The following is a 15,935-nucleotide window of genomic DNA, read 5'->3' as shown; positions in this document are numbered from 1 at the left end:
ACTACTAAAATGTCAAAAAATAGTCCAGGTGTGGTGACTTACGCCTGTAATCCCAGCACTTTGGGAGGCAGAGGCGGGTAGATCACTTGAGGCCAGGAGTTCCAAACCAGCCCAGCCAACATTGTGAAACCCCATCTCTACTAAAAATACAAAAAATTAGCTGGACATGGTGGTGAATGCCTGTAATCCCAGCTACTCAGTAGGCTGAGGCATGAGAATTGCTTGAACCCAGAAGGCGGAGGGTGCAGTGAGCCAAGATCATGCCACTGCACTCCAGACTCGACAATAGAGTGAGACACTGCCTTAAAAAAATCATAAAATAAAAAGTCAAGAAATAATAGATGCTGGTGAGGAAAGCGGTATGGTGATTCCTCAAAGAGCTAAAAGTAGAACTGCCATTCCACCCAGCAATCCCATTACTAGGTATATACCCAGAGGAATATAAATCATTCTACCATAAAGACACATGCATGCAAATGTTCACTGCAGCACCAGTCACAATAGCAAAGACATGGAATCAACCCTAATGTCTGTCAATGACAGATTGGATACAGAAAATGTGGTACATATATGCCATGGAATCCTATGCAGCCATAAAAAAGAAGTAGATCCATTATACCCACACAAAAACATAAAACAGCTTGTTTTAATAAACATTAAAATTATTTTAAGAAAGAAGTAAATTATTTCTTTTTTGGGAACATGGATGGCACTAGAGGCTATTATCCTTAGCAAACTAACACAAGAACAGAACACCAAATACCACATGTTCTCGCTTGTAAGTGGGAACTCAATGATGAGAACTCATGAACACAAAGAAGGGAACAACAGACACTGCGATCTACCTGAGGGTGGAGGGTGGGAGGAGGGAGAGAAGGAGAAAATTAACTGTTTGTATTGGATGTAATACCTGAGTGATGAAATAATCTGTACAACAAACCCCCATGGCATGAGTTCACCTATGTAACAAACCATCACATGTACCTCTGAACCTAAAAGTTTAAAAACAAACAAAATAAAATAAATTTGGAAATGATCTCCTTTGGAGAACAGCCTGTGGATATATACAGTGTGATTCCAAGCAGTCCACTTGAGGTTCACCATCACAACTTGAAGCTGATACCAGTCATAGAATTAGGTAGAAAACTGAATTTAACCAGATTGTAGGTTTTCCAACCTAGTGCAAGCAAGAAAGTTGAAAACAAGGTTGAAAATATATGCAAAGCTATTATAAGAGTGATTGATTATGAGCTTCATTCTGAGTAAGGAGGGCAATGAGGACATAATCAAATCAGGTAAGGGCCAATTAAATAACACCAGTGGAGTAAAGGATTAGAGTGGCAATGGAAGATTTCTGGACTAAGAGTAAGCTGTCTTTATAGGAAGTGAGGTAAGAATAATATACATGAAAGTTTGATTTTTATAGGGGTGCTAATTATTGACCAGGTCCAGTACCACTCTTGGAAGTACATGTCTGAGATAGGGTGAAGGACAAGTGAGATGAATTCAAGTGGTGTTATATGGTCTCTCTCATTCATATTATTGAGAAGCTCGGTTATTTGGAAGATTAAAGTCAACAGTTCTATAGCATATCATCCAAGGCCCTTTATGGGTTAATCCTCTACTTGCCCTAGTTTGAATTTCCACTACTCTTCCTTATGCACTCTACACTTCAGAAATTTCAAATTACCTCAGTGTCTCTGAATATTACTTTTATTTTCACTGGCTACATCTCACTATATTAATATTGTTCCCTCTTCCTGGAATGCTTTTTCCTTCCTTGCCTGACTGACAAACTCCATTAAGCTCAATCATCTGTAAATTTTTTCCTGATTATTTTGTGTGTGAGAGAGTGATAGATGAATACATAGGTAATAAATAGATGGATAGATAGATAATAGACAGTGTGTGTGTGTATTCTCTTATCAAACCATGAGTTCCTTGAGGAAAGAGCCAGATTACTCATGTTTGTACATTTTGTGCCTAATAGAATGGCTATGTGCCTGACACATAAAATGAACCTATCTAAAATGAATAAATGTAGAGATGAGCATTAACACAGTTTGTCTTCTTGATAAAATGTTCATACTCCAGTACCTAACTCATTTTACACCTTCACTTATGGATATTTCCATATGAAATCAAAGCCTTCTAGGTTGATTGAAAAGGGCACCTGCTGCTATTGATATAAAGAGGAAAAATAAATTGAGCTTTTTTTTTCCTATTTCTCCATCACCCAAGTATCTTTAGATTGACATAACCTAGAATACCAAACGTTGATGGCTCCCCTCTTACATAAGCTAAGCCACACATTTACACATCGTCCTTATATGTGGGAACATCCTGTTACTGAAGTCTACACATAAGACAGCTATTTTCTTATAATAGGAAGGGCCCCATTGAATAATATTATTAGACTTTTCAAATGGAAAAATAATATTGTTAACTGAATATTGTAACTTAATAAAAATGATTCTGCAAATGCAGGAAGATATCTAATAACTTCTAAACGCAGCAACTAATACACATTTTGACTTAGTGCAAAGGGAGTGTGGTTTGTAAGAACCACCACTCTAACTAGGAACCTTAAAGAGAAAAACAACTACCATCCTGGCTAACACGGTGAAACCCCGTCTCTACTAAAAATACAAAAAATTAGCCGGGAGTGGTGGTGGGCTTCTGTAGTCTCAGCTACTCAGGAGGCTGAGGCAGGAGAATGGCGTGAACCTGGGAGGCGGAGCTTGCAGTGAGCCAAGATCGTGCCACTGCACTCCAGCCCGGGTGACAGAGCGAGACTCCAGCTCAAAAAAAAAAAAAAAAAAAGAGAAAAATAACGAAAAGAATCTGATTCAGGGCATGTGAATCAGAGTAACCATGCTGTGTAATATAACAGAAGTGTCTCCAAGACACCAGACGCACATCTAAGGAAGAAGTGTATAGCCAAATAATTATTTTGTGGTTCAGCCCTTTTCTCTTACTCAAATGTTAGATGAGGTGCTGGGTGTGCTGTCTTATCTGCTCTATTGGTCCTTCTCACAAGTTACTGAAGTGACTTTATTTGACCAGGACATTCACAAATTGCCGAGAGAACCCAGGCTTTTTGATCCACAGAGCTGTTACTTCTCTCTTTATGGATTATAAATGTAACACTATTCACACTGGGTCTTCTTGAGGGAGAATCACAAAAGGATTACAAGCTTGATTCCCTTGCAAGAAACAGCTAGCCTAGGAGATGGCAGCTCCAAACAAAATGGTAAAATCCCATCCATCCATTCTGGGAGGGAGACGGGATTGTTCCCTTGACCTTGACCCCCTTCGTGGGCAGGAACTGGAATGGCTCGTTTACTCAGCCTCCAGTCCATGGACAAACAAGTGTTAACAGCTCAGTGAAGGGTCAGGGTGACAGCCAGTTGCACCTACACTTTTTGACACCCGAGTTCTTGTTTGGTGTCTGGAAAGAATCAGGTTACACAAACTATTTGAAGGCAAGTATATGTGGAGGATTTCACTGGGTGTTAAAAGTGGCTCTCAGAAGGATGGGGAAATGGAAAGGAGATGGTGCAGAAGGTGATCTTTCCCTGAAGCCGCACCATCTGAAGATAACCCAGTGTATCCATAGCCTCCGATGCTCAGCAGTGTGTATCCCCACCGTTCAGCAGCTTGCATCCCCAAACTCTTACATTAGCCGCTTCTATTGCTCTTTTTCTTGTTTGTTTCTGCCAACTGGTCTGGTTTTTAAGGGCACAGGATATAGGATGGGGCAGGCCAAAAAAGTAATCATTTTGGAGGAAAAATGGGGTCAGCTGTTTTCACCTAGCGCCAAAGTTCCAGGCTTGAGGGTGGGGTTTAGCCAGGAGCCCCTGTTCTGTATCAGGAGGAACACTAGAATCCCACGAACAAGCAGAGAAGCTTCACTCTTCATTTCTCTTCCTCTGTCAGTAGAAAGAAGCCTTGAGTGAGCCCTTGAAAAGTCTCCCAGAATAAAACCTTTAGAAATGTATACAAATAGTGATGAGTGTATGTGTGTATGTGTGGGATATCTATCAATAAATAACTGAACAGAAAAGTATAAAGAAAATCATGAGGGACAAACATGGTTATGCCCATGAATTGAAGCTGCGACTGGCTGAGGGATTCTGCTCATCTCAATAACCAAGAAAACCACACGTGGGGACAGGCAAAAAAGCCTTGGGGAATTGTTGTGAAGAATTCCACATTTACTATTTTTCTTTTTGGAGAAAAATGGGGCCTCACTCTGTTGCCCAGGCTGGAGTGCAGTGGTGCAATCACAGCTCATTGAAGCCCAGACCTCCTGGCCTCAGCTTCTCTTGCAATCCTCTTGCCTCAGCTTCTCAAAGTGCTGGGATTAAAGGCTTGAGCCACTGTACCTGGCCAACCACACATATCATTTAGATGAAAACACAATAAAAGAGTGAAAGAGAAAAAAATATTCCCACTGATAGAGGATGCCCACAAACATTGTTTGCCTATTTTAACCTGGGCTTTGGTCCAAAAAAATCTCCTGGAAACTTACAAGCACAATGGGCCTGCAGCTTAAATTTCAAGTATGATCTGGGAATTCCTACCTCAAGACATCAACAGCAAATGCAGCCTGAGGTGCTGAGATACCTGTAGCACCCAAAAAGCACAGACTGAAACACAACCAAACCAAACCAAAACAAAAAAAAAAGCTCTCTCTTAAACTCCCTCTTCAGACTTCAACCCAACATGAATGTGAACATGGAAAACTAGAATTCAACCAGCTGATCCAAAACTAGTAGAAAGAAATATTCAAGTACAGACAGTAGAACTATCAGATATAGACTGATTATATAGAGATAATACAGTGAGTCCAAAATGAGTAAAATATAAAAAAATTAATCAAACACATAAAAATCCCAGATTAGTAGACTATAAAAATAAAGATACATGTAAATCAAGTAGAAATTTGAATATTAAAAGATATTTAGTAATTGCAGTCAAAAACTGAGTGAACTAAATAGTCAATTAAATAAAGCTGTAAAGAAAATCAGTAAATTTGAATATTAATCAGAGAAAAATCACTTACAATTTAGCAGAAAATAAAAACAGACATGGAACATATGAGAGTACGATATGTAAGTTAAAATAGGAAATAGAATGTATGGCTAATATAAAGTTTTTAAACTGAAAAAGAATGAGGAAAAACTTATATTTAAAAGTATTATCTTGGAGAATTTTCCTTACATAGAAAAAATATATAATTCTTAGATTCAGTAGTACAAAATATCCCATAAAAAGTAAAATTTTTTAGATCTACAGATAATTAGGTAAACATTAACCAGAAGAAGAAAAACAGTAAAACAGAGGACCTTAATAGGTAAGGCAAACTACTTTCAAAGGACTGATTTTTAGATTAAGGGCAGACTACTGAAGAGCTAAAACAAAATATAAAGACAATGAATGTACTGAGAAAGAAAAGTTCAGTTCGATATCTATACCCAGCTAAGCAAAAGGGCTGTATTTTCAAACTAAGAGAGAAAAAATAAAAATAAAAGACTGGTGTTTATCCATAAAAGAATTCCGGCCCAGTGTGGTGGCTCACGCTTGTAATCCTAGCACTTTGGGAGGCTGAGGCGGGCAGATCGCTTGAGCTTAGGAGTTCGAGATCAGCCTGGGCAACATGACAAAACCCCTTCTCTACAAAAAATACAAAAATTAGCCAGGCATGGTGGTGCATGCCTGTGGTCCCAACTATTCGGGAGGCTGAGGTGGAAGGATTACTTGAGCCCAGGTCGAGGCTGCAGTGAGCCAAGATGTTGCCACTGCACTCCAGCTTGGGTGACAGAGAAAGACCCAGTCTCAAAAAAAAAAAAAAAAAAAAGAATTCTTTGTAATAAAGCATACATTTCAGGTATAAGGAATTTGAACCTTATAAAGAACGTCTGAAATACAGAAAGGAATGGTGAGCAAAGAAGTTACTGAAGTGGTAGATAAGACTTTAACAAGTATTAACTATATAACAGCAGCAGCAGTATAAACAAAAAGTATTAATAATGGGTTTCTTGTAGACATAGAAAAACACAAATTCAATTACATTATATCAATTACCTGTGAGACAAGAAAGAAGTTTTCAGAGGTAATGCAGTTAAAACTCTTTTAATATAGGGAGTGTAGACATATACATTAATGTTAGACATTTTTAAGGCAAATAGACGTGCAACAATTTTATGGTTAACCTCTAACAGAAAAACAGACAATACAATTTCTAAAGAAGTAAGCTTTTTTTGGTATTGTGTATTCCAATACTAAATAGGGAAGAAAATGAAAAAAAAAAAGAAACAGAGAAAACAGTTGGGTGGATGCAAATCAAAATTAAATATTAAAAATAAATGCAAACATACTAGCATTTACAATGAATATAAACACATAAATTGGACTAAATTTAAAAGCAGAGATTGAGTGCGTTTTTTTAGACTAGTAATGTGAAACAATATATGCCAGGTAAATATTAACTAAATGAAATCTGGTATGGAGATATTAATCAGACCTAATACATTGAAGTACAGAATAATTAAGAGGAAGAAATATAGTTATTATGCAATGATAACTTTTTTTCTCAATCAGCAGGTAGATACTATAACCTCAAAATACATGAGAAAAATATGAAAGAATTACAAGGTAAACAGAAAATTCAACATCATAGTTGAAAGGATATTTCATGATATTTCTTTCTATAATTCTTTTAAAAATTACGAAACATTTGAACATAAATAACTGATGAGATAATTATATATACACATATAAAGCAAACAATTAGACAATTTCTTTTCAAAAATATATAGAAAACATTTGGAAGTTAAGCAGCATACCTTTAAATAATTATGGGCCAAAGAACAAATCATAAGAAGGAACATTAGAAAATATTTTGAAATATAAAAACGCACTGCCAAATCTGTAAAATGCAGCTAAATCAGGACTTAAAGGGAAATGTATAGTCTTAAGTGCTTTATTTTAGAAAACAAGAAAGACCGAAGTCAAAAGACACACACACACAAATATCTAGAAATGAAAGAACAAATTAATTCTAAAATAGGTAGAGGAAGGAAGCAGTAAGAGCAGAAATCAATGAAATAGAAAATGGGCAAACAATAGAAAAAAATCAATGAAACAATTAAAGGTTTACTATTTAGAAAGATCAGCAAACCTGATAAGCCTTAGCCAGGACAACCAAGAAAAAAAAGAGAAAAAAAACAAATTACCACTATCAAGATAATACAGTACTAGCATAAGGATAGACAATATAGGTCAATGGAGCAGGACAGGGCATTCAAATATAGACCCTCACATAAAGCATCATTGACTCTCAACAATGCTGCTAAGAGAATTTAATAGGAAAAGGGTAGCTTTTTCAGCAACTGCTGCTGGAACAACTGAAGAATATTTTTTAGTTAAACCTTAATTGAATCTCACCACACCTAAGAATTAATTTTAAATGAATCAGAGACAAATATAAAAGCCAAAGCTATAAAATGTCTTTTAAAAAGTGAAAAACTCATTGCAACTTTGGGTGAGGCAATCATGTCTCCTAAAAAATACAAAGAGCACCAACCAGAAAAGGAAAATAGTAATAAATTTCACTTCATTAACTTTTAAACTTCTACTTTTCAAAATATGCCCTTTAGTAAGTGAAAAACAAGACGCATATTGGAAAAGATATCTATGTATTTAAGCAAGGTCTTGAACCAAGCATATAAGAATTCTTACAACGCAATAATAGGAAGACAAGCAATCCAATTAAAAATGGGCAAAGGATTTATACAAACACTTCACCAAAGAAGCTATATGAATAACAAATCAGCACATGAAAACACACACATCTTTCTTTATTCAATAAATGCAATTAAAACCACATTTGAGTACCACTACACACCCACTTGAATGGCTAAAAATAAAAAGATGTGAGGAAACTGGAATTCTTATATTTTGTGTGTGGGTATGTTAAAGGCTATAACTGTTGGAGAAACACTTTGGCAATTTCTTGTAAATTTAAACATACACTTGGATAAGATCTTGCTATTCCATTTCTTGGTGTTACCCAAGAGAAGTGAAAACATTTGTATACAAAAAAAAGACACGTATGACGGGGCGTGGTGGCTCACACCGGTAATCCCAGCACTTTGGGAGGTCGAGGCAGGCGGATCACCTGAGGTTGGGAGTTCGAGACCAGCTTGACCAACATGGAGAAACCCCATCTCTACTAAAAATACAAAAAATTAGCCAGGCGTGGTGGTGTACGCCTGTAATCCCAGCTACTCTGGAGGCTGAGGCAAGAGAATCGCTTGAACCCGGGAGGCAGAGGTTGCAGTGAGCCGAGATTGTGCCATTGCACTCTAACCTGGGTGACAGGAGCGAAACTCCGTTTCAAAAAAAAAAAAAAAAAAGACACGTATACAAATGTTCATATCAGTTTTACTCGTAACAGCCCAGAACTAAAAACATCCCAAGTGACCATAAACTGAAGAATGGATAAAAGTTGCGTATGCGCATACAGTAGAATGCTACTTGGGAATAAAAGTAACAAACTACTGATGCATAGAACATGAATGAACAAAACTAGTATGCTGAGCTAAAGGGGAGGGTGGAGGCCAGGGGCAGTGGCTCACGCCTGTAATCCCAACACTTTGGGAGGCCGAGGTGGGTGGGCCACCTGAGATCAGGAGTTTAAGACCAGCCTGGCCAACGTGGTGAAACCCCCTCTCTAGTAAAAATACAAAAATTAGCCAGGCATGGTGGCAAGTGTCTGTAATCCCAGGTACTCAGGAGGCTGAGGCACAAGAATCGCTTGAACCCGGAAGGTGGAGGTTGCAGTGAGCGAAGATTGAGCCACTGCACTCCAGCTTGGGCAACAGAGCAAGACTCTGTGTCAAAAAAAAAAAAAGAGAGAGAGAGAAAAGGGTGGAAAGTGGGAAGAGGGAGACAATCAGTAAAAATAACTAGTGGATACTAGGCTTAATATGATAAAATAATCTGAATAACAAATCCCATGACACACATTTACCTATGTAACAAACCTGCACATGTACCCCTGAACTTAAAAGTTAAAAAAGAAGCCAGATGCAAACGAAACCATACCATACTCCATTACATGAAGTCCTAGAACAGACAAAACTAAATCATGGTGATTGAAATGGGGTGGTTCCCGGGGCAGAGTGTTGAGGAGATCACTACAAAGTAGCTTGAGGGACCATTTGTGGTAATCGTGGAGTCCTGATAAAATAAGTAACCAAGGAGAACGTGCCCCAGGTGGGAAAGAACAATTGCTCTAAGAGACAGCTAATCACAGACAACCCACTCGTACAACAATCCTGTTCCCAAATACCTTGCTCCACACATAGGCCCAGCAGCACAACCTCGTCTACACACAGCTCCTCAGCACCACCCTCCAGCCCCTGCCTCTTCTAGCAGACAGCCCCTTCTCTGCTGTGCTGCCTGTTGCACCCTTTAATGTATCTTTGTACTTCCTCTAATAAAACTACCTTTCTTTACCCACAACTGTGTCAGTAAATTCTTTTACCCCCTGCAACGCCGGCCCCAGCCAGCCACGTACTCTCTCCCGTACTCTTCCCATTTCCTCTTTTCCAACTGCAACCTCTCAGCGCACAGCCTCCAAGGCTGGAGACAACTGATGGTCCCGGACAGGGGCTATTCCCCAGTGGGCCAGAATGTCCTAGTGGAAAGACATCTGACTGCCACCACCTGACTGGGTGACAGTTTAGAGTTTTCCTTTAAGTCGTCCAGTGGACAATCTCTAGTATCCCTCTGGCAACTGAAGGCAATGGGCCAGGGCCACTCCCTGGTGCAGCCTGATGGCCAGGGGATGAACAGGTTTGGCTGCCTTCCCCGGAAAGGAGGAAGGTTCTCTCCTCCTTATTCCGGTCAAAAGTCCCCAGTCCCTACATGTGATGCATCTGGAGGCGGGAGCTCAAACAGAACAAATTCACACATGTTTTGGGGAACTCAGACCCCATCTTTCTCAATCTAAATTCTCCTGTGAAGACAGCCAGCCACCATGCTCTGGATGTCTTAAGTCAGGTGATCCCAAACAGCACCAGGACAGTGAGTCTTCCTGCAACCTTTTATCCTCGTACCTGGATTGGTCACTCAACATAATTCATACCTGAACTGACCTGGGGTTGCTCACCCAGTGCTCATTCAGTGCAAGGTTCTAGCACCGAGAGATCCTTTCTAATAGGGGGGATGCCCCTTTGGCAAGTGCATCTTGGAGTCTGTCAGTGGATGTGAGTGGATCCCTTTTCCCTTGGCCAGATTGCCTGAGACAAATTGCAGTTCATGTCCCCAGCAGACATTCTTTCCCATTCCCACCATGGGGCAAAGCCCCTCTATTCCCTTAGACTCGCCCCAGGGTTGCATTTTAAAGCAGCAAGGAGGAAGGGGTCCCAGGTGGGGAAGGAGAGACAGCTAATCACAGAAAACCCACTAGCACAATCCTATTAAAATTCTAAAATGTAATTGTGATGGTTAATACTGAGTGTCAACTTGATTGCATTGAAGGATGCAAAGTATTGCTCCTGGGTGTGTCTGTGAGGGTGTTGCCAAAGGAGATTGACATTTGATTCAGTGGTCTGTGAGAGGCAGACGCACCCTCAATCTCGGTGGGCATCATCTAATCAGCTACCAGCGTGGCTAGAATAAAGCAGGCAGACGTTGAAAGAGCAGACTTGCTGAGTTTTCCAGATTTCATCTTTCTCCAGCACTGAATGCTCCCGGCCCTTGAACATCAGACTCCAAGTTCTTCAGCTTTTGCACTCTTGGACCTACACCAGTGATTTGCCAGGGGCTCTCAGGCCTTTGGCCACAGACTGAAGGCTGCACTGTTGGCTTCTCTACTTTTGAGGTCTGGGGACTCGGACTGGCTTCCTTGCTCCTCAGCTTGCAGACAGCCTATTGTGGGACTTCACCTTGTGATCGTGGGAGTCAATACTCCTTAATAAACTCCCCCTCATATATACATCTAGCCTATTAGTTCTGTCCCTCTAGAGAACCCTGACTAATACAATTACAGTAATGAAAACTTCAAGGTCCAAAAAGAGCCAAGATATTCCTAAAGAAGAATAATAGTGGAGAGAGAGGGGGGTTGATACCTAAGAACTGTATTACAAAATCCTACTAGTAAGATAATGTGGAATTTGTGCAAGGATAAATAAGAAGGAACGGAAAGTGCTCCAAAGTGTAGCCATGCATTTGTGGAAACCTGATCTAAGATAGAGTGCTTGCAAATCAGTGGGAAAACGAAGACTTTTTCAATACATTGTTCTGGGCCAATTGGTTATTCATATGGAAAATAAACAGAATGAAATTAAGTCCATACTTCAAACCATACACAAAAGCAAACTCCAGGTACATTAAAGATACATATGTGAAAAGCATTTCTGTAAAAGTTTTGAGAATAGAGTATGCAAGATTATCTTTTGATTTTAAGATGAGAAGGGATTTTTTATACAAGAGGAAAATGAACAAAACATAATACACAATATTAAGCAATTTCTGTACAACAAAGTTCAGCATACACAAAGTAGGAAAGAAATGATAAGCTGGGCCAGGTGCAGTGGCTCATACCTGTAATCCTGGCACTTTGGGTGGCTGAGATGGGTGGATCACTTGAGTCCAGGGGTTCAAGACCAGCCTGGGCAACATGGTGAAACCCCGTCTCTACAAAAAATACAAAAAAAATTGTATTTTTGGTGGTCCCAGATACTCAGGAGGCTGAGGTGGGAGGATCAGCACCTAAGCCTGAAAGGTGGAGGCTGCAGTGAGCCACTGCACTCCAGCCTGGGTGACAGAGTGAGACCCCATCAAAAAAAAAAGAAGAAGAAGAAATGACAAACTGAAAAAGACATTTACAATCTATGTAACCAAAAAAGAATAAGTAATCAATACGTTGAAGGAATTCCTTTGAATTGATAAGAAAAAATGGCCAGGCACAGTGGCTCATGCCTGTAATCCCAGCACTTTGGGAGGCCGAGGCAGGCGGATCACCAGGTCAGGAGTTTGAGACCAACCTGGCCAACACAGTGAAACCCCATCTCTACTAAAAATACAAATAAATTAGCCAGGCGTGGTGGCGGGACCCTGTAGCCTTAGCTACTTGGGAGGCCGAGGCAGGAGAATTGCCTGAACCCAGGAGGCAGAGGTTGCAGTGAGCCGAGATCGTGCCATAGCACTCCAGCCTGGGTGACACAGTGAGACTCTGTCTCAAAAAAAAAAAAAAAAGGCAAAAAATGAATGGCCAATTCACAGAAAGCAAAATGTCTATCAAGGATACGGAAAGTTTCCAAAACTCATTAGTAACCATAAAAGTGCTAATTATAAAATTAATAAGCTATGTAGACCTCTTAGCACAGCCAGCAATGCGTCAGTCTCATAAAAGTGAAACATTGTTTTATTATTTTTTTAATTTGCCAATGTTTAAGTTTGACAAGATTTTCAAAATCTTTTTGATTCAAAACCCTTCATAGGTTGACATTACCAAGTGTTGACAAAAATGTGAGGCAATATGAACTCTTACAAACAGCTGATACAAGTGTAAATTAGTACAACCATTTCAGAGAAATATCTGAATATAGAACTTCACACCCATTTATACACAACACATAAACAAGGAATATACTCAAGAGCATTCACTGAAACAGTGTTGGTAAGAGCAACACATATGCATGAGTCTTCCTTGAAGGAAAGTGAAGCATAGGGACGTGGGTGACATTAATAGGGTCACTCAGATAATAACTGGTGGAACCATAAGTCAAACCCAGAAGTCTGACCCTACAGTCTCCATACTAACCATGCCACTGACCTTTAGTATATTAATACTCACTAGCCATTAAAAAGAATTATCCAGCTTTGGGTTTACTAAGATGAAATGAGCTCCAGTGTATACCATTACATAATCAATGCTAATGAATGCAAATAGTCTAACAGAATCTACAGATAACACATTACGAGTAATAAGTAAATATAGAAAATTTGCTGGTGACAAGGTCAATATATGAAAATTGTTTTTATTTGTATACACCAGCAACAACAATTACAAAATGAAATTTTAAAAAGATACCAGTTATAAGCACACAAAAAGTCAAATACATGGAAGTAAACTTAAAAATATATAATAATTCAAAGAAATTAACAAATCTGCCAGGACTGGTGGCTCATGCCTGTAATCCCAGCTACTTGGGAGGCTCAGGCAGGAGGATTGCTGTAGGCCAGAAGTTCAAGACCAGCTTGGGCAACATAGCGTGATCCTATCTCTAATAAAAATAAGAAGAAAAAGAAAAAGAAATTACCCAGGTGTGGTGGCATTCACCTGTAATCCCAGCTACTCTGGTTGCTGAGGTAGGAGGATGGCTTGGGCCCAGGAGTTCAAGGCTACAGTGAGCTATGATCATACCATTGCACTCCAGCCAGGGCAACAGAGCAAGACCCTGTTTCTAAAAGAAAGGCAGAAAGAAAGACAAGAAGTTTACAAATCTTAAATCCCAAATGAATGTGTGTATAAATACATAGATATATCCCATAAAAGATTAATAATTCAAATACAGTAAAATTTTAAAATTCTACTTATCAGAAGACATCACTGAGAATATAAATCAAACCATGTAACAAGAAAAGACACTTGCAACACATATAAACAGCAAATTATTTGTATCTAGAATAAATAATCCCTTCAAATCAATAAGAAATGACACATAACTCAATCATAAAATGGGCAAAAAGAATATCCTTTCACAGAAAGGGATACAAATAACTACTAATGTGGAAGGTACTCACCCTCATTATTAATCTGGCAAATTTGAAATAAAATCTCAATGAGACACTATTAACCATGCATTATAAGGGCTAAAATTATGAAAGACTTACAACTACGTTTTGGTTGAGCATGTTAAGTAATAATAGGAACTCTCATCCAGGGCTCATGGGTATGCAAATTGGTACAATCACTTTGCAAAAACAGTACTTACTAAAGTTGATGTATAACCCAGCTATTCCACTCCTAGCATCTACTGAACAGCACTGCATGGACGTATGCACCTAAAGACACTTTCAAAATATTCATAGCAGCTTAATGTATTATAGCCTCAAACTGAAAACAGAATTCATCCACATTGAAGTGAGCAAATTACCAGGGGGACACTGACGTTAATGAAATACCATAGAGCAATAAAATGCACTACAGACAGCTACACTCACAAACATAATCTCACCAACAGAATTTTGAACCAAAATAGCCAGACGCAAAAGAATATAATTCCAGTTATATAAACTTCAGAAATAGGCACACACAAAAAAATGATCTATGGTATTAAAACTCAGGAACGAGGAGAGAGAAGTGACTTACTGCAAGAGGCGCCAGGGCAGTAGCTTGGGGATGTGGCCATGTTCTATTTCTTGACCTGGGATGTGATTATGTTGGTGTTAGCTTTGATAGTTCTTTGGATTGTACATTTATATTTTGTCTACTTTTATATATGTTTATCATTCTTCAATAAAAAAATTTAAGAAAACAATATTCAAGACAGAATGTGTATTTTTCATATTGTCTGCCTGCATGTGCGTAGTTTATCTTTTTTTTTTTTTTTTTTTTTTTGATGGAGTCTCGCTCTGTCACCCAGGCTGGAGTGCAGTGGCACAATCTCAGCTCACTGCAAGCTCCGCCTCTCAGGTTCATGCCATTCTCTTGCCTCAGCCTCCCAAGTAGCTGGGACTACAGGCGTCCACCACCACGCCCGGCTAATTTTTTGTATTTTTAGTAGAGATGGGGTTTCACCATGTTAGCCAGGATGGTCTCCATCTCCTGACCTCGTGATCCACCCGCCCTGGCCTCCCAAAGTGCTGGGATTACAGGCGTGAGCCACTGCACCCGGCCAGCGTAGTTTATCTAGATATACAGTCAAACACTGTTTAATGATGGGGATACATTCTGAGTACTGCATCATTAGCCATTTTCCTCATAGTGTGACTATCATAGGGTGTACTCACACGGACTGAGTTGGTACAGCCTACTACACACCTAGTCTGTATGGTATAGCCTATTGCTCCTAGGTTACAAACCTGTACAGCCTGTTACTATAATGAATACTATCAGCAATTGGAACAAAATGGTAAATATTTGCATATCTAAACATGACTAACCATAGGAAAGGTACAATAAAAATATAGTATAAAAGACAAAAATAGTATAGCTGTATAGGGCACTTGCCATGAATGAAGCTTGCGGGACTGGAAGTTGTTTTGGGTGAGTCAGTGAAAGTGGTGAGTGACTGTGAAAACCTAGGACATTACTGTACACTACTGTAGAATTTATAAACACTGTACACTTAGGCTATAGTTAATTTATAAAACAAAAATTTATTTCTTTAATAAAAAAGTAAACTTATCTTACTGTAACTTTTTTACTTTATAAACTTTTTAATGTTTTACCTTTTTGACTCCGGTAATAACAAAGCTTAAAACAAACACATTGTACCACTATACAAAACATTTTCTCTTTATTCTTTATATTCTTATTCTATAAGCTTTTTCTATTTTTAAATTTTTTGTTTTAATTTTTCACTTTTTAAATGTCTTTGTTAAAAACAAAGACACAAACACACAAATTAGCTTATGCCTACACAGGGTCAGGACCATCAATATCACTGTCTTTACCTCCACATCTTGTCCCACTGGAAGGTCTTCAGGGGCAACAAGAAGCATGGAGCTGTCATCTCCTATGATACTAATGCCTTCTTAAGGAATACCTCCTTGTCTTTGTTTTGTGTTGCTATAAAGAAAAACCTGAGGCTGGGTCATCTATAAAAAAGAGGTTTATTTGGCTCGTGGTTCTGCAGGCTGTGCAAGAGGCATGGCGTCACCATCAGCCTGCTTCCACTCATAGTGGAAGG

At 39.0% G+C, this 15,935-nt stretch overlaps 1 long non-coding RNA gene across 3 annotated transcripts in view; it reads right to left on the bottom strand.

Moving 5' to 3' along the window:
- Nucleotides 1–15,935, bottom strand: part of AGA-DT (AGA divergent transcript) — a 388,110-nt gene that overhangs the window by 196,715 nt on the left and 175,460 nt on the right. The window contains exon 4 of one of the 3 annotated variants that reach the window (XR_010156761.1): nt 12,456–13,484. The exons of 1 other annotated variant lie outside the window; for it this stretch is intronic. This is a non-coding gene — a long non-coding RNA (AGA divergent transcript). Of the gene's footprint in view, nt 1–12,455; nt 13,485–15,935 lie in introns of those variants that run through there. One more of the 3 variants, XR_008547669.2, reaches the window with a different exon arrangement.

The sequence above is a fragment of the Pan troglodytes genome, chromosome 3 (assembly GCF_028858775.2).
Source record: "Pan troglodytes isolate AG18354 chromosome 3, NHGRI_mPanTro3-v2.0_pri, whole genome shotgun sequence".
Lineage (NCBI taxonomy): Eukaryota > Metazoa > Chordata > Mammalia > Primates > Hominidae > Pan > Pan troglodytes.
This window is presented reverse-complemented; position numbering and strand designations above follow the sequence as displayed.